The sequence below is a fragment of the Theropithecus gelada genome, chromosome 6, assembly GCF_003255815.1.
Source record: "Theropithecus gelada isolate Dixy chromosome 6, Tgel_1.0, whole genome shotgun sequence".
Lineage (NCBI taxonomy): Eukaryota > Metazoa > Chordata > Mammalia > Primates > Cercopithecidae > Theropithecus > Theropithecus gelada.
Window position 1 is genome coordinate 147,297,278 of NC_037673.1, and position 23,295 is coordinate 147,320,572.

The window sequence follows — 23,295 nt, forward strand, 5'->3', positions numbered from 1 at the left end:
GTCAGATAAAGCAATTGTAAGCCAAATATATAGTAAATAATGTTTCAGAGAGATGCCTATATAGATGGGAAAAGCATTCATTAAAAACCCAAAAATAGGCTGGGCACGGTGGCTCACGCCTGTAATCCCAGTACTTTGGGAGGCCAAGGCAGGCAGATCACAAGGTCAGGAGATCGAGACCATCGTGGCTAACATGGTGAAACCCTGTGTCTACTAAAAATATATTTAAAAAATTAGCCAGGCGTGGTGGTGCACACCTGTAGTCCCAGCTACTCGGGAGGCTGAGGCAGGAGAATGGCGTGAACCTGGGAGGCGGAGCTTGCAGTGAGCCGAGATGGCACCACTGCACTCCAGCCTGGGCGACAGAGACACTCCGCCTCAAAACAAACAAACAAACAAACAAACAAAAAAACAAAAATACACCCAGTAGTCAGGCTGGTTTTAAACTCTAGCTTTTGTAGGGAACGAGAGAGTTTTCTGTGCTGCGGAAGGGTCCTATTTCTTTTCCTTTCTTTCATTCTTTTTTTTTTTAAATGTCTGCTTTATTGAGATGCTATTCACATACGTAATTTTAAAAAATCTGTATGGCAGTAAAAGATGTGTGCTTATAATTTAAACAGTACATAATTATGCACTATTATGTAAGTTCTATTTCCTAATAATAAGAAATTGTAAAAAAATTCTTCAAAGGAGGTCTTCATATAGTGATATAGAACAATTACCAACATGTTTAAGAAAAAATAGGTTGTTAGATATTATTTAAGAAATGCTTCCATGTCTGTAAGAAAGAGAAATAGCTTGTGCATACTTGCTCATGTATACATACAATAGTTCTGCAAGGATATTATGGTCATGTCTCAGGGGTAAGGGGTGGATAAATATGGAATGGGAAGATATATTATTATGTACCCCCCTTTTTTGAGACAGGGTCTTGCTATTTTGTCCAGGCTGGAGCGCAGTGGTACCATTATTTAATAGCTTACTTGAGCCTCGAACTCATGGTGTCTTCCTGCCTCAGCCTCCTGAGTAGCTAGGACCACAAGCACACACTTATTATGCCTGGCTGATTTTTAAATTTTTTTGTAGAGACAAGGTCTTGCTATGTTGCCAGACTGGTCTTGATTATTCTGGTTTCCACCCCCTGTACCGAGAGTGAGCCATGAGTTCCCTGCCTGGCTGTGCCTGAGGTCAGCTCCCAGACCCAGGAGGACTGCGAAGCAGAGATGGATGAAGGGTTCTTGTACAGAGACATCTGAGTATTACTCAGCTGGCACACATTAGTTTTCTATTTTAATGAGCATTTTCAAATTTGAAAAACAAAATTCATCTCTACTTTTAACAGACAGGTGTTTGGAAATGTTAGTTTTGGTTTCAATGAAGCCATGCAGGTAAGAAAAACCATGTTACTTGGACTGGAAAAGAGGGATAGGTCAAATTTCGGGGCAAGAATTGACATCGTAGCTGGGCAGGAACAAAAAGATAAAGGGAAGCCTGTGCTTTTGGTTGTACTCCCTGCATGTGGCCCTGGAACAGCAACCTGGTGATCTGATTACCATAAGCAGCACCCTCCTTCCATTGGTCTTGAAGGGAAGATGGAGTGGGTGCAGAGTCAGATGATGGCAGAGAATTTGGTAGGGTGTTGCATGCACTCCATCTTCCTCCCCCTTATCTGTCCTAGACGTGATTGGTATGGTTGGTAAAGAATCATGGACCCATGTGCATCAAATGTTCACAATTTAGCATAAATAAGAGCATCAGCAGTGACCTCATCAGTTCAGGGATTCTTTTGATCATCCATGGTCCCCTAATGCACGATGGCAGGCCAGGTGTGGGGCAAACATTCAACTTTATAATAGACAAAATTGTTGTATATGATTGAATTTTTTGTTTTATTCCTTTGAGAAGATGGTGTATAAAACTCAAGTTTGGAGACTTGAATATAAAGGGCCATTGAATCACTTGTATATTTCTGAATCTTGCTTGATTCAATCCCTTGCCACTCCCAGCACTGCACTTCATCTGTGTCTTCACAAAAGAGAAAGAACTAGCAACAGCTTCATTACTCTTCCCTCCTTGTAAACACTCTGATGGTATTTACAAGCAGGAAGATAACCCAAGAAGTTCTCATCTAAGAATGTTTTTAGTAGGCTTTTTGCATTGCTTATTGTAGATGAATCTGGAATTTGTGAAGTACAGGGCACAACTTGGAGAGCTAAAGTTAGTCATGTAGGTTTCCTACCTGTGCAACTAATGGAATGTAAAACCAAAGAAGCTCTAAACTTAAATGGCCTCCTAGGGCTAACATGTACGGCATGTACATGATACATACAGTAACATTAATCTCCTACTCAGACACAAAGTACATTACAGTGCAAAAATAGATTTTTTTGGAAGTATGTCAGATCTTTTGGGCCTTTTCAGAGATGGGTGTTGCTGTTTCTCTGCTTACTTTTTGCTCATGCTCTTCATCAATTAGTAAAATTCAGTATTAAGTAAGCTGTATAATTTTCATAAATCCACTTTGACAGTTTGAGCTCCGTGGTAGCGTAATGACTTTAAATCAGAACTGTGCCATTCAATCAGCTTTTGGTGTACTTCTGATATTACTATAAATTCTTAGACTCAGCTTCTCATTATTATCTTATATTTTTATATTTTAAGAGCCTTAGTTCTTAAAGATTTATCTTTTCCTGCTACATTTGATTCCTTAGAGCAATCATTTGTTCTGATTAAATTATTAACGGAATTATTTTTTCTACCTAAGTTGCACAGGGGATGGACGTTCTTTCCATCTGGCTCACCTTATTCAAAATACTAAAACTATAATCAAAACTAATTTTAGATATTCATTTCTTAATTGAGCTGTTTGTCCACTTCTTATTTCATGAAATTAGGAAATTGTTCACACATTCTCATTAAGAGCAGTGATGCCAGTGATGCAGTGTGGTGTAAGTATGAAGGCTGGTACCCAGAGCATGGGATAAGCTAGAGAGAACTCTAAGGACATAATTTAAAGCCATATTCTGCAGAGAATGGAAAAGACCAAGTCTCCATTGAGGCTTCAGTTCTGGAAACTAATCTCAACAAGAATGTAGCCTTTTTCATTCTCAACTCTAGGAACAAGTAGAAGAATCAAACGACTATTTCTATTTCAGGTTAATTTGTCTATAATAATATCTCATTTCCTGGAGAAGTGTTTTAAGAGTGCATATCATTGAATTTCTAATAGAAAAGAAAATAATATTGAGTTTCTTTACTGTAGTTTTAGGCAACATTCTCAAATGAATTATGGTAATCTTTGCTCATATCTTTTATTACTTTGTTTTTTCTGCTAGCTTTGGGTTTAGATCATTATTCTTCTTCTACTTCCTTAAAAACATAAAGTTGTATTGTTGAACTGAAATCTTTTATCTTTTTAAAATGTAAGTATTTAAAGCTATAAATTTCCCTCTTAGTACTGCTTTTACAGCATTAGTTTTTGCATTAGTGTTTGCAAATTGTGTTTTCATTTGTCCTAAGGTATTTTCTAATTTTTCTTATTTTACCCATTGGTTGTTTAAAAGTGTGTTATTTAATGTCCACACATTTGTGAATTTTCCAGTTCTTCTTCTGATATTTTTAGTTTATTTCATAGTAATTAGGAATGACGCTGCATAATTTCAATCTTTTAAAATTTATTAACACTTGTTTTGTGGCCTAACGTATGGTCTCTCCTGAAGAATGTTCCATATTCACTTAAGAAAAAAATCATATATTCTAATGGAATCTTGTTGGGTTAAGTGTTCTGTATGTGTCTGCTAGGTCCAATTGGTCTGCCGTATTGTTGAAGACAGGTGGTTCTATCCAGTATTGAGAGAGGGGTATTGACATTTCCTACTATTACTGTAGAGCTGTCTATTTGTTCTCTCCAATTTTATCAATGCTTGCTTAATATATTTTGGAGATATGATATTTGGTACATATGTTTATAATTATTATATCTTAGTAGAACTGATTCTTTTATTTACATGTAGTGTCTTGCTTTGTCTCTTGTAACAGTTTTTAATTTAAATTTAACCTAGAGTCTATTTTGTCTGATATTAGTATAGCCACCCCTGCTCTCTTTCGGTTACTATTTGTGTGGAATATCTCTTTCCACTCTTCCACTTTCAAACTATGGTATCCTGAGATCTATAGTGAATCTGTAAAGTATCTATAAAGACAGCATATAATTGTATCACATCTCCCCAACCCTGTTCTACCAATATCTGCTTTTTGATTGGACAGAAACATCCATTTACATTTAAAGCAATTACTGATGAAGTGGAACTTCTGCCATTTTGACGTTTTCTCTTTGTCTTACAGTTTTTTTGTCTCTCATTTCCTCAATTATCACTTTCCTTTGTTTTTAGTTCATTTTTCATAGTGACACATTTTGATTTCCTTTTCATTTCCTTTTGTGTACATTTTGTAGATATTTTCTTTGTGGTTACCATGGAGGTTACATGTAACAGTACAAAGTTACAACAATCTGTTTTGAATTAATATCAACTTAAACTTCAGTTGCACATAACACTTTGCTTTTTTACAACTTTCCTTCCCCCCCTTGTTATGTTATTTATGTCAAAAAACAATCTTTATGTATGTTGTATACCTATTAACATGGATTTATAATTATTTTTATGAATTTGCCTTTTAAATTCTATAAAAAATAAAGTGTAGTTACAAGCCAAAATTATATAAAAACATTAGTTTTTATAATGTCCATGTATTTGCCTTTGCCAGAGATCTTTATATTTTCCTATGTGTTCAAGTTACTGTCTATTGTCATTTTATTTCAACTTTGAAGGGCTGCCTTAACACTGATTGTAGTGCAGGACTAGAAGTAATGTAGCCTCTTAGCTTGTTTACCTGGGGGTGCATTTATTTTTGCCTAATCTTAATAGGACAGTTTTGCCAAATACAGAATTCTCAGTTGACAAGTATTTTTCTTTTTCTTTTAGCACCTTAAATATATCATCTCTGTGCCTTCTGACCTGCCACCTTTCTGCTGAGGAACTTACTGATAATCTTATTGAGGATAGCTTGTATATGATGAGTCTCTTTTCTCTTGCTGCTTTTAAGATTCTATTTGTCTTTTAAGAGTTTGATTACAATTTGTCTCAGTACGGGTCTTTTTGGCTTTATCTTGTGGTTCATAGAGCTTCTTTGTATGTCTTTCCTCAAACTTGGGAAGCTTTTGGCTATTACTTTTTCAAATAAATTATCCGTCCCTTTCTTCTCTTTCTGGAAGTCCCATAATGTTTTAAATGAGTAAAAACACAATAATTTTGAATATGACTTTTCCTTGATGGGAATTTACTTGGTTGCTCTTTTTTTCTGTTTTTCAGAGTCTCTATAAAGTTATTTAAACCATCCATAGTATTTTTTCTGTGAATGAACAAAGGTTTGGAGATTCTTAGTTTACCATTCTGCTGATATCACTCAGTACTGTGAACACAAGTATGACCAAGGTCCATAGCCTGGCTCCTAGCCAGCATTGCTTTGAGTTATACTTTTCAAAATTCTCCTATTTGGCATAGCTCCTAGTGTATCTTTGTTGATGAGGTAAATGAAATTCAACATGCACAGTAATTTTTCTCAAACTTAGATTTATTTTCTAATTAAAAATAAATGTAATAATTGGCAACTTAAAAATGAATAGAAGCAGAGTGAAATTTTATCATTTTTTCTTTATCTTTAAGGAAGAGTTTGTTTTATTCATTATAATTATGTGATGACTTAGTAAGTAGTTGAATTTTATTAAAATCATTGAAATGATTAGTTTTTCTGTTGGCCACCAGAGAAGTGACTGAAATGGTTTGCTGATTTAGACATTTAGTAGGCATATGGGAAGTGATCAGATTAGGAAGAATGCAAACTTATCAAAAAAGTGACAAGGAGGAATGGTAAGGTAGCCTTGAGGTCAGTGTATTAGGTCTGATTTTCCAACATATTAGATTCTTTAAGGCACCTTCATCTTTTCCCCACCTTTAGTTTGAGTTCACTTAGGAATGATGTAGGGGTTCTTTCTTCAGGTTCTATTGACCTGAGTAACCTGGTTACCAGAGTGGAGCAGAAAAAATGAGTACCAGTGAAATGTAAAACACTAGTATGTTCACTGCAGCAAAAGAAAAATAAACTAGCCAAACACGAAATAAGACTATTAGGGAGAAGGCAAAAACACAGAAACAATGTTTTGTAAAAGGGGAAAATTTGATATCAATTAATTTAGACTTTCTGAAACATTCTCTTAAAGAACAGTTTCTCCAGATGTTAATTAGGAGACACTCATTTTTTAAAAGTTAAAACATGTTTCAACTTCAAAACTCAAGAGATCTTAAAATTATAACAATAAATTATAAATCTCTAACAGCATTGACTATCATGGGGGAATATTTCAGAAAATAATATTTTAAAAGTATATATATCCAAATTTTATAAGTTAAATCTGTGATTTAGAAAATAAAATGTATCAAGGGCAGGCATGGTGGCTCATGCCTGTAATCCCAGCACTTTGGGAGGCCAAGGCGGGTGAATCACAAAATCAGGAGATGGAGATCATCCTGGCCAACATGGTGAAACTGTGTCTCTATTAAAAGTACAAAAATTAGCCGGGAGTTGTGACATGTGCCTGTAGTCCCAGCTATTCAGGAGGCTGAAGCAAGAGAGTCGCTTGAACCTGGGAGGCAGAGGCTGCAGTGAGCTGAGATCACACCACTGCACTCCAGCCTGGGCGACACAGCGAGACTTTGTCTCAAAAATAAATAAATAAATAAATAAAAATTATAAAATAAAATGTTTCAAAATTCTATTCTCTCTAAGGGAGATTTTTAAAAATTCTATTTATATTTGTGTATTCTCTATGTTAACTGTGATGTTGGTAATATTTTTTTCCAACATCTACCAGTTGGGGTAGTATTCCTTCCATGACTTCCATGCACCAACATTTAAAATGCTGCTGCAGTTTTTTGATTTTTTTTTTTCAGAGACAGGGTATTGCTATGTTTCCCAGACTGGTCTCGAACTCCTGGGCTCAAGCAATCCACCTGCCTCGGCCTCCCAAAGTGCTAGGATTACAGGTGTGAGCCACTGCACCAAGCCTGCTGCAGTTTCTTAATCCCTCTTCCTCCTCCATATACATACACCTGCTGTGGATCCATCCATTTTCAACTACTGACTTGATTGTCCAGGGTGACAACTAAGAAATGGGTAAGGTCATCTTGACAGTCACCCAGGGGAGGATAGCTTGGCCCTGGCACCTCCCACTGGGAGAAGCTTTATAGATTTCATTGCCCGATAATAGCTAAATAATGCACTACTACCAAATATTTTGGAATACTAACAGGAGAAAATTGTGATGCAGTGTCACAATTTAAATGTAAATTTATACAATGGCAATTTAATGTATCCTATAACATTTTTGTACCTTATAAAGTTCATACAAGAAACACAAAGTGCCTTTATGATACAATGTAAAATATCTGTTTATGCATTTCATTACTGGATCCTCCATTACACGGAAAATTAATGCTCAAATTGTTTTATGAATAAGTGGTTTATCAAAAGCTGCATATAAATTGGATAATCTTTGAGTTTAACTTCTCTTTCTAAACCTGTGGGTATTTTCTTGGCACTGATGCCACAGTGTTCAAAACTGGACATTCTGGACTCTTGGGAGAATCCTAAATCCTAATAACTCCAATATACTTAATTGCAATGCCCATGTATATGCTGTTATTTTGTAATAGTTTACTAAGAAACTTTACTTCCTGAGCAACTACAGTCCCTGTCCTGGAGCTCATGCCAAAGAGTTAATAATTATGCAGGTACCACAGCAACAAGGTCCAAGATGTATAGACTAGCCAGCCTTCCACCCAGATCTCTGTGCTGCTTCCCAGGCTGTGGCTGTGGCCACTGTTGCCACCACTATTGCTTCTGCTGCTGCCTTGGGACCTCTCACCTTAGTGCCTCTGCATCATACAGACACAGCTACTAGGCTGATTGCTCGGGGTCTGTGCTACCTGCCTTGCTCACTGGACTTTTTATGTTAACTTAGTTCTCCCTCTCTGTATCTCCTGTGAACTAATTGTGAGACCTAGGAAACTGGTTTTTTTTTTTTTTCAGAGTATATTACATGATGGTATTGTATACTTTAAATTTTGTCTTATCATGTGCAATCTAACATCTGTCAAGATTTTAAGATTGCTCAGTGGATGGTATCAGACACCGATAACTGAATGACTTCAATCAGTAACAAGTATTTATTGTCGTTCATGAGTCCTAGATAATTCTCTATGTGGTGGGAGCTACGACCTCAGTCACCTGAAGGCTCAAGTGGTTTGAAATGTCCAAGATGGCTCACTGGAGGTTCAACTGATTTGGAATGTCTGCAATGGTGGCAGTTGGTCCTTGCTATAGGCTGGGATTTTACGTGGGATGGTCATTTAGGGCCCTTTTGTTCTCCCTTATGTAGCCTCTCCAAGTGGCGCTCTCAGAGTTCCTTCAAAGTATCATAGTTTCAGGACAATCATGCCTCTTCTTTTGGGGCTGGATTCTGGGAGTGCAAAATTAGAAGCTATCAGGTATTTTTAAGGCTTAGGACAGGAAGTAGCACAAAATTACTTCTACAGCATTCTATATTCAAACAACTCACAGGGCAGGGTCAGATTCAAGAGGCGGGGACTAAATGAGGGGAATACCAGAAGGAGTTGTTTAGGAGTATCATCAGTGTAAGAGATTACCACCAGCTCTCATTTTTTTTCTCTTTCAAAATGGGCATGTTTGTTCTGGTTAGCCTGTCTCTGTTCATTGAATGTTGGGAGTGGAGGCAGATAACTTGCGATTTTTAGTCGCAGGTCTCTAAGTAATGTGAAACTTATGTACAAATAATGATGGCATTCTGGACTTTGAGTCTTAGGCCAAGATGATGGAAATTTTGGATGCATCCCTTAAGAAGGGGGTGGGGATGTTTTGCACGCTAAAGGAAAGAAGTGAATATTTGCAAATATCCAGAAAAGTGGACCGTGCAGCTTGAATTATTTTAAAAATATTTCATACTCTTTCCTACCAGAGCCCTCAAATATGGGTTATTAACTATTGCTGCATAAAAACTACCACAAACTAGAGACTTAATAAAATACATGTTTATTATCTTACAGATTATGTGGATGAGAAGCCCAGGTACAACTGGGCTGAGTCTTTTGATTCAATGTCTCTCATGGGCTATGATGAAGTTCCCAGCCAGGGATGTGGTCTCATCTGAATGTTCAAATGGAAAAGGATCTGCTTCTAAGCTCACTCACATTATTGGCAGAATTCATTTTTTCGAGAGCTTTTTCCTTGTTGGCTATGAGTTGAAGCCACCCTCAGTTCCTTCCCATGTGGCACTTATTTTACATAGTGTAGCTCTCAGCATAACAGAATATGTCATCAAAATTAGCAAGGAAGAGGAAGGCCTAGTAAGACACAGAATATAATCTTATGTAATGTAGTCACAGAGTGACACCCTATCACCTTTGCTATAGTCTGTTGGTTAGAAGCAGGCCACAGTTCCTCTCCACATTCAAGGAGATTGTACAAGGGGTGAATATCAAAGGATAGAATAATTGGGAACTATTTTAGAATCTGTCTGCCACACCAGCCTCCTCACTGAGGGACAATTAGACTTTTTATATCATACATTTCAGACCTGATCATATGTCTTACTTCAGCCAGTGGATTGTGGTGGAAGTGATATGTGCTGCTTTTGAGGAGATTTAAGAGTTGCCATCTGATCTGCCACCTTCTATTTTATTCTCTCCCCAAGAAATTTCTTAGATATTCATCAGCCTGAGTTTTTGAGCTGACCTACTCTAGGTATGTAAAAGAGGTAAGAAATTAAGTCTATTGACTGTCACTGAGATTATAGAAAGGTTTTCAACAGCAGTATAATTTATCTAAAGTTGACTGGCCCTGCTAAACTAAGAAATGCAAGAAGCATCCTGGGGCTAGCGACACCGGAGAACAGCTACATCCCTAGACCAGGAAGGACATGGGAAATCAGATCTTGCAAAGAGGGATGTAAGGAATGAACACACCAGCCTCACTTTCCATCTGGCACTACTGCTGCCCAACGGCAGGGAGAAGAAGAAGGCTAAAAATAAGACCTTAGAAAATGGTAACCTTTCAGGGGCAGATGAAGAAAGAAAGAAGAATTTATGGGGGAGTTGAGAAGAAATAGTGGGAAAAGAAAAACAAAACAGTAGAGACATGGAAAAGAATGATAATAAAATGAAGAAGTGACCACACTGAGAGATCTTTCTTAGAGTTGTACTAATTTAGGGTTTGTGCTTATCAAAGTTAGAAAACAGAATTTCATATGTGCTTTAGAAAGAGAGACATCTGTGAAATTGGCAAAGAACAGAGCATGCGACTATAATACAATGAAATGACTAGTGAATATGAAGTAAAGTTGCAGAAAGAAGTTTTAGACCACTGCTTAAAGAAGCTTGCTTCTGAAGAAGAGTAAAAAGGAAGTATCTAAAAGAAGGGAGCTCAAAAAGGTGCCCGTTTTAACAAATAAGAGTGTTGCAAATTTTGCAAGTTCAATGGAAATGTTCTATTCGAGGCTGATGATGTAGGAGAAAAAATAGATTTGTATATAAAATAAGGTCCATAACAATATGGGATAAAATATATTGATTACCTATGGATAATTTTGGGACTGGAGGGCAAAATAAAATGATGAGATTTGCACACAGATAATTTTGTATGTTGGAAGTCAGGAAGTTGATGGATTTCTTGCCTGGATACCTGTATCTGCTTCATGAAGAAAAATTAGGCCATCTGCTGGATGAGGAAGAAACAATACCTTGAAGGGTTGGCCTGAGAGTGGGCTGCTGAAGGTGAGTTGAGACAAAGATCATTGATATTGAGAAGAATGGCACGGTTTCAGAAAAGCTTTCAACATCAATATTAGTCATGCTAGTAGCATTAATAATATCTAACATTATTGAATGCTGACACTGCTGCCAGGTACTGTGGAAAGAGATGAACATTCATTATTTAATTTTGGCTTCTTATTGTCCATAGAATAAATATTATCCCCTTTTACAAATGAACAAATAGAGATTCAGATACATGAAATAATTTACCCAAAGTCATGAAGATAGGAATTAGAGCAACCAGATTTGAAGACAGATCTCTCTGACTCAAGAGCTAAGCCTTTAAGTGCTAAACCATCCTTCTTTCCAACACTGGCATTTGGTTTTCCTTGGATGATGTTGGGCCTACTGGGCTAGTTGACAAACTCGCCCAGTAATGTGATGATATCATTGGAAGGTTGGTAGATGGCTGACAAAATGAAACCTAAGATACAGAGCTAGGTTGCATGAGCTGGGGCAGGAAGAGTGTTTTTCATGAGGCTGGAAGATGCCTATCCTGGAAAGAGTTGATGGAGAGAGGAGAATGCAGACCTTTCTCTCCCCTTCTTTCTGGTACATAGAAGACACACATAATACCAGTGTCCATTTTGAGGGGAAGCCACAAGAAATGGTGTGTCTTGTAGGAAAATCTAGGTTTAAGGTCAAGTAAGAAGTCAATGTTTTCCAACCTCAGAATTTCTGCCCTAAATCCAGCAGAAGCCCAAGGTACCAACTCAAACTTAAATGTATGGGCTTCCTTTGACTTCTCTGTTCCAAGTTGAATCTTAGTGAAGAGTTGTTTTCCTTTCTCTGCAATGTTCAGTCCTAGGGTGTAATTGTAGGGTGGTAAAAACCTCGGTTCCTTTTGGTCCTGGTGAGATCTAATCTGAATCTCTTTATCTCTCACAGTAGGAGACTGTTCTCCTGGTAGCTAATCCTTGTTACCACGCAGACAGTAGACATATTCTAGATGGATTGTTGGATGATTATCCTCTTTAAAGCTATGACACTCTTTGAGGATTGGATTGTGATAGTGGGCTACATATGTTAATGCTGTGATCATCTGTGGAGTGAAGGAGCAGTCAGTGATATCCCAGAAACACAATCAGCAAGGTACTGACTTCTGTAGGTCAGAATGTAATAGACAATGCAGTGATGTCACAACTGACTCACTCACTCATGATACGTAATTAACATATCATAATGGTTATAATGTATACTTTTTGTTGATAAATATTTTAAAGCACCTAATTATTATCTTATAAATATGTATTACATATACTCCAATCCTCAGAAAGTTTGTCCTTCAGAGGGGCTCCCTCAGACTTTAATGACAGAGACTGACCTGGGAATCTTGATGGCATATTATGCTATCCTTAAGATATACACATTTAATCACAATTTTTCATCTCCATCATTTCCCCTCCTCCCTCCCATTTGGCATGTGTAAATACTTGTCTCCCCACCATGGTGTATGTACCTTGAGGCAGGAATTAAGTCTAGTTCACTTGTGAATTATTATCCTTAACCAACAAAGACCTATTATAGTGCTTCATTTATATGGTTTATTAATTCAACAAACATTTCTTGAATCTTTAATATGTATCATCTTCCCCTGCCTTCATATATCTGGCATATAGAGGACATTTAATAAGCTTTTCTTTCATGGAATTACTAGAGAAAAACTTTATCTAGTTGCTATATGACATACTAAACTGTCACCTGGACTCAATATCACACAAACACTTGAAAAATGCAAAACATTATAATGAGTGCTTTAAAGAATACATTGGGAGGTGGCCCCAAGGTGGCCATATAGGAACAGCTCCAGCCTCCAACTCCCAGTGTGAGCAACACAGAAGACAGGTGATTTCTGCATTTCCAACTGAAGTACCAGGTTCATCTCACTGGGGCGTGCCGGACAGTGGGTGCAGGACAGTGGGTGCAGCCCAACAAGTGAGAGCCGAAGCAAGGTGAGGCATTGCCTCACCTAGGAAGCACAAGGGGGAAGGGAATTCCCTTTCCTAGCCAAGGGAAACCATGACACACAACACCTGGAAAATTGGGTCACTCCCACTCTAATACTGCACTTCACCAAGGGTCTTAGCAAATGGCACAACAGGAGATTATATCCTGCACCTGGCTCAGAGGGTCCCACGCCCACGGAGCCTCCCTCATTGCTAGCACAGCAGTCTGAGATCTAACTGCAAGGCAGCAGCGAGGCTGGGGTAGGGGTGCCCGCCATTGCTGAGGCTTAAGTAGGTAAAAAAAGCGGCCAGGAAGTTCGAATTGGGTGGAACCCACCGCAGCACAAGGAGGCCTGCCTGCCTCTGTAGACTCCACCTCTGGGGACAGGGCATAGCCAAACAAAAGGCAGCAGAAACCTCTGCAGATGTAAATGTCCCTGTCTGACAGCTTTGAAGAGAGTAGTGGTTCTCCCAGCACGGAGTTTGAGATCTGAGAATGGACAGACTGTCTGCTCAAGTGGGTCCCTGACCCCAAGTAGCCTAACTGGGAGACATCCCCCACTAGGGGCAAACTGACACCTCACACCTCACACGGCCAGGTACACCCCTGAGATGAAGCTTCCAGAGGAACGATCAGACAGCAACATTTGCTGTTCAGCAATATTCACTCTTCTGCAGCCTCCGCTGCTGATACCCCGGCAAACAGGGTCTGGAGTTGACCTCGAGCAAACTCCAATGGACCTGCAGCTGAGGGTCCTGACTGTTAGAAGGAAAAATAACAAACAGAAAGGACATCCACACCAAAATCCCATCTGTACGTCACCATCATCAAAGACCAAAGGTAGATAAAACCACAAAGATGGGGAAAAAGCAGTGCAGAGAAGCTGGAAATTCTGAAAATCAGAGCGCCTCTCCCCCTCCAAAGGAATGCAGCTCCTTGCCAGCAATGGAACAAAGCTGGATGGAGAATGACTTTGATGAGTTGAGCGAAGAAGACTTCAGATAATCAAACTTCTCTGAGCTAAAGGAGGAGTTACGAACCCAGTGGAAAGAAACTAAAAGCCTTGAAAAAAGATTTGACGAATGGATAACTAGAATAACCAATGTAGAGAAGTCCTTAAATGACCTGATAGAGATGAAAACCATGACACAAGAACCACGTGACAAATGCACAAGCTTCAGTAACTGACTCATCAGCTGGAAGAAAGGGTATCAGTGATTGAAGATCAAATGAATGAAATGAAGCGAGAAGACAAGTTTAGAGAAAAATGAGTAAAAAGAAATGAACAAAGCCTCTAAGAAATATGGGACTATGTGAAAAGACCAAATCTACATCTGATTGGTGTACCTGAAAGTGACGGGGAGAATGGAACCAAGTTGGAAAACACTCTGCAGGATATTATCCAGGAGAACTTCCCCAACCTAGCAAGGCAGGCCAATATTCAAATTCAGGAAATACAGAGAACGCCACAAAGATACTCCTTGAGAAGAGCAACTCCAAGACACATAATTGTCAGATTCACCAAAGTTGAAATGAAGGAAAAAATGTTAAGGGCAGCCAGAGAGAAAGGTCAGATTACCCACAAAGGGAAGCCCATCAGACTAACAGCAGATCTCTTGGCAGAAACTCTACAAACCAGAAGAGAGTGGGGACCAATATTCAACATTCTTAAAGAAAAGAATTTTCAACCCAGAATTTCATATCCAGCCAAACTAAGTTTCATAAGTGAAGGAGAAATAAAATCCTTTACAGACAAGCAAATGCTGAGAGATTTTGTCACCACCAGGCCTGTCCTACAAGAGCTCCTGAAGGAAGCACTAAACATGGAAAGGAACAACTGGTACCAGCCACTGCAAAAACATGCCAAAATGTAAAGACCATTGATGCTAGGAAGAAACTGCATCAACTAACGAGCAAAATAACCAGTTAACATCATAAAGACAGGATCAAGTGCACACATAACAATATTAACCTTAAATGTAAATGGGCTAAATGCTCCAATTAAAAGACACAGACTGGCCAATTGGATAAAGAGTCAAGACCCGTCAGTTTGCTGTATTCAGGAGATCCATCTCATGTGCAGAGACACACATAGGCTCAAAATAAAGGGATGGAGGAAGATCTACCAAGCAAATGGAAAACAAAAAGGGGCAGGGGTTGCAATGCTAGTCTCTGATAAAACAGACTTTAAACTAACAAAGATCAAAAGAGATAAAAAAGGCCATTACATAATGGTAAAGGGATCAATTCAACAAGAAGAGCTAACTATCCTAAATATATATGCATCCAATACAGGAGCACCCAGATCCATAAAGCAAGTTCTTAGAGACTTACAAAGAGACTTAGACTCCCACACAATAATAATGGGAGACTTTAACACCCCACTGTCAACATTAGACAGATCAACGAGACAGAAAGTTAACAAGGATACCCAGGAATTGAACTCAACTCTGCACCAAGTGGACCTAATAGACATCTATAGAACTCTCCACCCCAAAGCAACAGAATATACATTCTTCTCAGCATCACATCACACTTATTCCAAAATTGACCACATAGTTGGAAGTAAAGCACTTCTCAGCAAATGTAAAAGAACAGAAATCATAACAAACTGTCTCTCAGGCCACAGTGCAATCAAAGTAGAACTCAGGATTAAGAAACTCACTCAAAATCGCTCAACTACATGGAAACTGAACAACCTGCTCTTGAATGACTACTGGGTACATAACGAAATGAAGGCAGAAATAAAGATGTTCTTTAAAACCAATGAGAACAAAGATACAACATACCAGAATCTCTGGGACACATTTAAAGCTGTGTGTAGAGGGAAATTTATAGCACTAAACGCCCACAAGAGAAAGCAGGAAAGATCTAAAATTGACACGCTAACATCACAATTAAAAGAACTAGAGAAACAAGAGCAAACACATTCAAAAGCTAGCAGAAGGCAAGAAATAACAGATCAGACAGAGCAGAACTGAAGGAGATAGAGACACAAGAAACCCTTCAAAAAATCAATGAATCCAGGAGCTGGTTTTTTGAAAAAATCAACAAAATTGATAGACCGCTAGCAAGACTAATAAAGAAGAAAAGAGAGAAGAATCAAATAGATGCAATAAAAAATGATAAAGGGGATATCACCACCAACCCCACAGAAATACAAACTACCATTAGAGAATACTATAAGCACCTCTACGTAAATAAACTAGAAAACCTAGAAGAAATGGATAAATTCCTGGACACATACACTCTCCCAAGACTAAACCAGGAAGAAGTTGAATCCCTGAATAGACCAATAGCAGGCTCTGAAATTGAGGCAATAATTAATAGCCTACCAACCAAAAAAAAGTCCAGGACCAGATGGATTCACAGCCGAATTCTACAAGAGGTACAAGGAGGAGTTGGTACCATTCCTTCTGAAATTATTCCAATCAATAGAAAAAGAGGGAATCCTCCCTAACTCATTTTATGAGGCCAACATCATCCTGATACCAAAGCCTGGCAGAGACACAACAAAAAAAGAGAATTTTAGACCAATATCCCTCATGAACATCGATGCAAAAATTCTCAATAAAATACTGGTAAACCGAATCCAGCAGCACATCAAAAAGCTTATCCACCATGATCAAGTGGGCTTCATCCCTGGGATGCAAGGCTGGTTCAACATACACAAATCAATAAACATAATCCAGCATATAAACAGAACCAAAGACAAAAACCACATGATTATCTCAATAGATGCAGAAAAGGCCTTTGACAAAATTCAACAGCCCTTAATGCTAAAAACTCTCAATAAATTTGGTATCGATGGAACATATCTCAAAATAACAAGAGCTATTTATGACAAACCCACAGCCAATATCATACTGAATGGGCAAAACTGGAAGCATTCCCCTTGAAAACTGGCACAAGACAGGGATGCCCTCTCTCACCACTCCTATTCAACATAGTGTTTGAGGTTCTGGCCAGGGCAATCAGGCAGGAGAAAGAAATAAAGGGTATTCAATTAGGAAAAGAGGAAGTCAAATTGTCCCTCTTTGCAGATGACATGATTTTATATTTAGAAAACCCCATCATCTCAGCCCAAAATCTCCTTAAGCTCATAAGCAACTTCAGCAAAGTCTCAGGATACAAAATCAATGTGCAAAAGTCACTAGCATTCCTATACACCAATAACAGACAAACAGAGCCAAATCATGAGTGAACTCCCATTCACAATAGCTTCAACGAGAATAAAATACCTAGGAATCCAACTTACAAGGGATGTGAAGGACCTCTTCAAGGAGAACTACAAACCACTGCTTAATGAAACAAAAGAGGACACAAACAAATGGAAGAACATTCCATGCTCATGGATAGGAAGAATCAATATCGTGAAAATGGCCATACTGCCCAAGGTACTTTATAGATTCAATGCCCTCCCCATTAAGCTGCCAGTGACTTTCTTCACAGAATTGGAAAAAACTACTTTAAAGTTCATATGGAACCAAAAAAGAGCCTGCATTGCCAAGACAGTCCTAAGCCAAAAGAACAAAGCCGGAGGCATCATGCTACCTGACTTCAAACTATGGCACAAGGCTACAGTAATCAAAACAGCATGGTACTGGTACCAAAACAGAGATATAGACCAATGGAACAGAACAGAGCCCTCAGAAATAATACCACACATCTACAACCATCTGATCTTTGATAAACCTGACAAAAACAAGAAATGGGGAAAGGATTCCCTGTTTAATAAATGGTGCTGGGAAAACTGGCTAGCCATAAGTAGAAAGCTGAAACTGGATCCCTTCCTTATACCTTATACAAAAATTAATTCAAGATGGATTAGAGACTTAAATGTTAGACTTAAAACCATAAAACCCTAGAAGAAAACCTAGGCAATACCATTCAGGACATAGGCATGGACAAGGTCTTCATGTCTAAAACACCAAAAGCAACAGCAACAAAAGCCAAAATTGACAAATGGGATCTAATTAAACTAAAGAGCTTCTGCACAGCAAAAGAAACTACCATCAGAGTGAACAGGTAACCTACAGAATGGGAGAAAATTTTTGCAATCTACTCATCTGACAAAGGGCTAATATCCAGAACCTACAAAGAATGCAAACAAATTTACAAGCAGAAAACAAACAACCCCATCAAAAAGTGGGCAAAGGATATGAACAGACACTTCTCAAAAGAAGACATTCATGCAGCCAACAGACACATGAAAAAATGCTCATCATCACTAGCCATCAGAGAAATGCAAATCAAAACCACAATGAGATATCATCTCACACCAGTTAGAATGGCTATCATTAAAAAGTCAGGAAACAATAGGTGCTGGAGAGGATGTGGAGAAATAGGAACACTTTTACATTGTTGGTGGGACTGTAAACTAGTTCGACCATTGTGGAAGACAGTGTGGCGATTCCTCAAGGATCTAGAACTAGAAATACCATTTGACCCAGCCATCTCGTTGCTGGGTATATACCCAAAGGATTACAAATCATGCTGCTATAAAGACACATGCACACGTATGTTTACTGCGGCACTAGTCACAATAGCAAAGACTTGGAACCAACCCAAATGTCCATCAATGACAGACTGGATTAAGAAAATGTGGCACATATACACCATGGAATACTATGCAGCCATAAAAAAGGATGAGTTTGTGTCCTTTGTAGGGACAGGGATGCAGCTGGAAACCATCATTCTCAGCAAACTATCACAAGAACAGAAACCAAATACCGCATGTTCTCACTCATAGGTGGGAATTGAACAATGAGAACACTTGGACACAGGAAAGGGAACATCACACACCAGGGCCTGTTGTGGGGAGGGGAGAGAGGGGAGGGATAACATTAGGAGATATACCTAATGTAAATGACGAGTTAATGGGTGCAGCACACCAACATGGCACACATATACATATGTAACAAACCTGCATGTTGTGCACATGTACCCTAGAACTAAAGTATAATAATAATAAAAAAATTTTTTTAAAGAATACATTGATGAAAAATGACCCTGCCTTCTAATGCTGTTTTATTTATTGGGATTGGGGAAAAGAGAGAGATCAGATAAAGAATAAGTATAATCCAAAATAGCATATTATAATTGGATTTCAAATAAAGAACTGCTGGGACATAGAAAGTCAGATCACATCTAATTGCCAAGATGGGAGAAGGCATCATGAAGCAGGGGGTGTTTGAGGTGGCACCAAAGAATGCATAATATTTGATCAGGTGGATATGTCTGAAAGATATTAATAAAATATAAGAAAAAGTAGAAGGGAGAGGCTACAGATTATTTGGTAGGGGTAGGGTGAGTCCTTTGAAAGAAAGGAATGAAATATCAGGATGGTTAAAAGGTTGGATGGATATTACAGATAAGACTGAATACAAGACAGGAGCTAAGAAGATAATTGGAGGCCAATGAGGTTTTTTAATTGGATTGTGAAATGGCCAGATCTCTGATTTTGAAGGATCATTCTGGCAACATGCATGACTTCCACTGAATAGAGGTGAGATGACAGAAAGTCTACCACAAGGAAAGCGTTTTGCAATAAATTGGTATGATGTAATAAGTGACTGAAATAAGGCATTGTAAGTATATCGAGAAGAGGAATAAGACTTGATTTGGCAATCAGATGAGAAGTGGAGACAAGGAAATGGAGGTGATTAATGTTGCAAGATTATTTCCTTGGGAAATGGTGGTCTTGATTATTTCCTTTCCTCTTAAGTGAGTTTAATGTTTCTGTTGATTTCTTTTTTAAGTACTCTTAGGTTTTTAAGTTAATACACAAATTAGTATAAAGAGAAAGGAAAACCAGTCCTATAATCTCAATACACGTTGAACATCTATTAGTAAACCTTTCTTAACAATGAACATTAAAATAAACTTAAGAGTAGACTAAACACAAGACAAAAAGTAATAACCCCACTTCTTTCCATTTCTGCAGTCCCCAGGGTACAGAACACTGATGAATGAGTAAGGTGAAATATTCACAGATCTGGGAATAAATGAAGTCATCTGGGGGAGAGACCAGCTTGACTAAGCTATTGTGATAGACAGGAGATACTGACAGGAGGGAGAAAACAAAACAGAGTGGTCACATCCTAGAAAAGGAAGAAAATTGAAATAAGAGAATGGGAGACCGGCAGCAGAGAGTTACATCTCATAAAAGAGAACACAGTGTTGGGTTCCAGGAGACTGGATCAGAATCGGTTCCAAATCAGAGATATGAAGGGAAGGAAAGCCAATGTTTCTCTGAAAATGGTTAGTTTTGGCTCATTGAAAGGAGGTCTATGTTCAATGTCTGAGATTGTAGAACTTGAATAGACTGCTGCAAAGAGGAGTCCCATAGGGCTAAGAGTGGAGGCGACCTGGAAATGTAGGCAACAACATCCAGTAAGTAATATCCAAGTCAAGAGCCCATATCACCAGAGGCAAGGGCAATGGGCTGCCCAGTCACACTGGATGTATTAGTTTGCTAGGGCTTCCATAACAAAGTACCACAGACTCAGTAGCTTAAACACAGTTCTGGAGGAGAGATATCCAAAATCAAGTCACTGGCAAGGTTGATTTTTTTCTTGCACCCCTGTCCTTGGCTTGTAGATGGCCATCTTCCATGTCTTCATGTGGTTTTTCTTCTGAGCATATTTGTCCTCATCTCCTCTTCTTATAAGAACACAGGGCATGTTTGATTAGGGCCCATCTTAGTGACCTCATTCAACCTTAATTACCTTTTTAAAGACCCAATCTCCAAATGCAGTCACATTATGAGATATTGGTGTCAGAATTTTAACATATAAATTTGGGGTGACCCTATTCAGCACATAACACTGGAATAGACCAATTGGACATTCAAGGGACATGCTGGACATTAAGGAGAGATAAGATGAGTTTGTGAAAAGGTGAGCCACATGTTCAAAAGGGCACCATGCCATTTTTCCTTCTCCTCTCGCCAACCTACCCCAGGATACTGATCTGGGTAAAAATATTTGGAGGAGAAGAATATTATCACATCAGATATCCTTGATTGTGTGGCTAGTCCAGAAAGATTTCAGTGACACAATTGTCTGTGAAAAGAGTGGCTATATTAGGATGGGAAAGAAATTCAAAATAATCCAGAAAAAGAGGAGGTTGCAGCTCTCCAGCCATTCCTTCCAAGAAGAAATTCTAATGTTGGGATCAAGGGTTAGGGTGATTGGAAGAGGAGAAACAGAAAGCATTCTCATGTAAGGGACAGTAAATCCCAATTTCAAGGCTCCTGATAGATGTAAATATATGAGGTTATAATTTTTTAAACATCTGTATAGCTAAGAATTTTAAATGAACAATTATAACTCTTCATAATACATAAATGCATCAGTTTGGAATTTACAAAGGACATTCTCATTCATACTTAATATTCACAACAAGATATGGGGTTGGTGTTATGGTCCCCATTTTACAGTGTAAGAAATAAGATCCAGAAACCTCATAACAGAATACAAACACATATACAAGCACAAAAGGATTAGTGGAGGAGGAATACATAACTCACAAGCTAAGAGAAAGGAAACGGAAAAATAGAATATTAAAGAATATTCAGGCCGGGCGCGGTGGCTCAAGCTTGTAATCCCAGCACTTTGGGAGGCCGAGACGGGCGGATCACGAGGTCAGGAGATCGAGACTATCCTGGCTAACACGGTGAAACCCCGTCTCTACTAAAAAAATACAAAAAACTAGCCGGGCGAGGTGGCGGGCGCCTGTAGTCCCAGCTACTCCGGAGGCTGAGGCAGGAGAATGGCATAAACCCGGGAGGCGGAGCTTGCAGTGAGCTGAGATCCGGCCACAGCACTCTAGCCTGGGCGACAGAGCCAGACTCCGTCTCAAAAAAAAAAAAAAAAAAAAAAAAGAATATTCAGCCAATTCAAAAGTATATTAGAAAAAGAACTAAAACAGGCAGGATAAATGGACAATAATTTGGAAGGTGTTACATATAAACTCAAATATATCAAAATTTCATTAAATGTTAATAGACTAAATATTATGTAGAAGGCAAAGATTAGTAAAGTGAGTTTTTAAGAACTATATGCTTATAGCAGATACAGATTTTAAATATTAGGATACAGAAATCTTGAAAGAAAAAGGATGAAAATACATACACATTATTCAAACACTATTCAAAAGAAAGATGTTATTGCTCTACTTACACTGGCTAAAATAGACTTCACCGGGGAAAACTTACTAGCAATGAAGAGGGAAAATTCACCAGGACTATATAATCAGCAACCAACAAACATAAACAGGTTTATTCTTTATGTGAAAACACACCCATCCACATTTCTTTTTTTTTTTTTTTTTTGAGACGGAGTCTGGCTCTGTCGCCCGGGCTGGAGTGCAGTGGCCGGATCTCAGCTCACTGCAAGCTCCGCCTCCCGGGTTTACGCCATTCTCCTGCCTCAGCTTCCCGAGTAGCTGGGACTACAGGCGCCCGCCACCTTGCCCGGCTAGTTTTTTGTATTTTTTAGTAGAGACGGGGTTTCACCGTGTTAGCCAGGATGGTCTCGATCTTCTGACCTCGTGATCCGCCCGTCTCGGCCTCCCAAAGTGCTAGGATTACAGGCTTGAGCCACCGCGCCCGGCCACCCATCCACATTTCTAAACGGAGGGTATATAAGAAGGAAAATATTTTCCATTATCAGAAAGGATGTCTTTGTTTGTTTGTTTGTTTGCTTTGAGACGGAGTCTCACTCTGTTGCCCAGGCTGGAGCGCAGTGGTGAGATCTCAGTTCATTGCAGACTCTGCCTCCCGGGTTCCAGCGATTCTCTTGCCTCAGCCTCCCCGGTAGCTGGGACCATAGGCACATGCCATCACACCCGGCTAATTTTTGTATTTTTAGTAGAGATGGGGTTTCACCATGTTGACCAGGCTGAGCTTGAACTCCTGACCTCAAGTGATCCACCCGCCTCCGCCTCCCAAAGTGCTGGGATTACAGGCTTGTGCCACTGCGCTCGGCCAAGGATGTCTTTTCCGCTTCAAGAAATTACATTAACTCCCCGTACACTCTGCTCCCAGGTTCTATTGTTCTGTGATTCTGAGTTTCCATGGTTTTGTGAGCCATTGATTCCAATCTAAGGTAGCCCAGATTCTAATAAAGTCATTTCCGGTATCCTGGCTAGGAATTCCTGTGGCAGGTATTTTGGCTGTCCTGACATGAGCCATGGCAAAGGAAAGAATGATGCGTGCCAACGGCAAGTAGCTCACCTTAGGGTGTGGGAGTGACCGCATTTAGGGAGAAGAGAAAGACAAAAAACTGCTTCCTCCGTGGCACTGGCATACTCTAATTCCAGATGGAATTAAAACAGTCTTTGGAACATTTTTTGAGAAGGCTGGGAAGTTCACCCACTGCTTGACTTGGAAACCACTGCA